At 47.5% G+C, this 2,477-nt stretch overlaps 1 non-coding gene across 1 annotated transcript; it reads left to right on the forward strand.

The window, feature by feature from the left end:
* The first annotated feature begins 814 nt into the window (after positions 1–814).
* TRNAT-UGU (transfer RNA threonine (anticodon UGU)) lies at positions 815–886 on the forward strand. The gene has a single exon. It is a non-coding gene; the product is annotated as a tRNA-Thr (tRNA).
* Positions 887–2,477: the final 1,591 nt, after the last annotated feature.

The following is a 2,477-nucleotide window of genomic DNA, read 5'->3' on the forward strand; positions in this document are numbered from 1 at the left end:
ACACGTGGGCTCCACGGGAGAGCCCCGTCCTCGGGTAGCTGCTGGGAGCTTGAGCTCCGAGGGCTCCTGCTTGCTTGCTAATTAAATCTACGACGGACACAGCTCCTCTGCGGGCAGATTGCAGCTATCAGGCGGATGCTAATGCGCATTTTAAATATTTATTATATCCGAGCTAGGTTATAAAAACAGACATTCTCCCTTTCAACACTCTATAATGTCAGATTTAGAGGTTTGTCTGCAGCCATGAGTGATTTCCCAGCAGCAGCTGCTGTCAGGAGGCCTGAGGGCTATTTATCTCCCTGCCGCCGAGGGATCCGGGTGGACTAGGAAAGATTACGCGGCTGATTTATGGCGCGAGAGTAGCCTCTCCAGCAGGAACCGAGCATGGGTGCTGAGTTTCACACACCTGTTACTGTATGTTGTAAGTGATTTCAGTCCACCGGGGCGGCATCTGCTACCCTTTGATTCTTAGGTGAGTTAAATCATAAAGTTGCTTTTTTACTAGGGTCCCGAGCCTGGGTTGGAAGCAAAACTCCCTCCTTCATTGAAAATAACGCAGTTGTGATGTGTCCGTTGTGCAGAAATCTGCTGTTTGTAAACTTGCCGCGGCCGTCTCCCGAGACAAGGATACATGTTTTGATCTAAGTACATAAGAGACAGTCTTTTGTGTGGAACAGATTTTTTTTTATACATTATTTTTTGCCACAAGCTGTTTTACCATCAGTGAAAATTCAGGTTGAATAATTTTGGATTTTTTTTAAAATCTATTCTGTTGCTCTTGTATAATCCCTCAACTTTTAAATGGAAATGGAGGGGCTCTGTAGCTCAGTGGTAGAGCACTGGTCTTGTAAACCAAGGGTCGTGAGTTCGATCCTCATCAGGGCCTCCAAAGAGTAATTTTCTTGAGGAGAACCATCTCCGTTCTGGAAGCACCTCAAAACCTTCCTCTTTGCTTCTGCCTTCTCCTCTCCCCTGTTGATTCTACTCTCCCTCTGCACCATGCACCTGGCCACCCTCTGTCCTCTGGGCCCAGGTACCTGCTCATCTTGCCACCCTCACGCACTGCCTCCGGGCCACCCCCTGCACTGGGGTTGGTCTCTGTACCCATACAGCCGTCCCCTTTTCTTCCTGCACTTTCAGACCTACACGGCCTGCTGCTATAAACCTAGCACTTGCCACTTGCTGGCTGCACTCCCATTGTTTGTTGCCTCTTTATTTATTATTTTATTATTATTTTTGTTTTTTCCTTCTCGCTCCGCACTCTCCTTTTGTTCCCCCTTCCATGCACTTCTCCCCCTCCCCCCTCTACCCTGCACTTGCACGTTCTCAATGTCACTGGGCCTAGTTAGATCATTGTTTTTGTTCTCCCCTGTTCCCCTTCCCTTGCCTTGTCGCGCTCTGAAACACTTGTGTATGAGCGCGATAGAAATAAAATATCAATATCAAAAATCAAATTAGTGGCAGTTGTACCTTGTACCAGGGTAATTGCTCTTTAAAAAAGCTTCATAGATCTAGCTCGATGTGCCCTGAAGACCAAGTTAAAAGCCTGAGTGCAGTGAGGGAGTTGAATTAGGTCTTTAGGGAACCATCACTCCTGTGAAGGCACGCAAATGTGGTCTATAAAACTATTATGTCCCCATCTGTGAGTGACGTCCTAAAAAAAGTGGGGGGGCTCATTAACATACCATTTCAATGTGGTGTCACCACAAATTAGCATATCATGGTGCCCTCTGAAAAAAGTGTGGGGACTTCTGAAAAAAGTCCATCCGCGTGTACCCTTGACTTGACCCCTGTATGTCCCAACAATAAAAAAATGATTGAAAAAAAATAAGCCAATCCACCTAGAGTGGTTGCTAGGAACCAGGTAGTTCCTAGCAATCACATCCAAACGTGATGAGGAATAACGGTCATGGCATAATTTGCAGCCAAGCTGCACCTGTGAGCTGCGGCCCAAGCAGGATGAGAGTAGCGCTGAGAAGAGGGCCTCTGACTGCCCCCCTCCCTAAGAAGGTAAGGAGTGGGGCGGGGGGGGGCATTTTTCGTGCCTGTGCTCGTCTGTCAGGTGCAGCCATGGCAAAGTGGAGAGCTGCACTGACAGCATGGCTCATCACAGGAGCACCACGATTAGGATGATAACATATTTGTAATGCTAAATATCCCAAATGTACACATGCCTTTCCCATATGAGGAAGGACTGCATCCAGGTGCAGCCCGGTGAAGACTTCAACAACAGAGGGTGGAGCCATCCGCCCCCCTCCACTCCAAGTTAAGGGCAGGGTTTCAGAGGGATTTCATTGGTATAGATGTGCCCACATTTAGAAATCTGATAGCCAAACTTAACTGGGCCCCAAATAGGTATTCCCCTTTTGACACCTGGATGGAGGAAGGCTTTAAGATCAATTAGCATGCATGGCATAGGGCCAGTCTTATCAAAGCAAGTCACCAACAGATACAATTAACCTATGCCAATTCAGATG

Source organism: Ambystoma mexicanum, chromosome 2q (genome assembly GCF_040938575.1).
Source record: "Ambystoma mexicanum isolate Mex_15411 chromosome 2q, UKY_AmexF1_1, whole genome shotgun sequence".
In the NCBI taxonomy this organism is placed as follows: Eukaryota; Metazoa; Chordata; class Amphibia; order Caudata; family Ambystomatidae; genus Ambystoma; species Ambystoma mexicanum.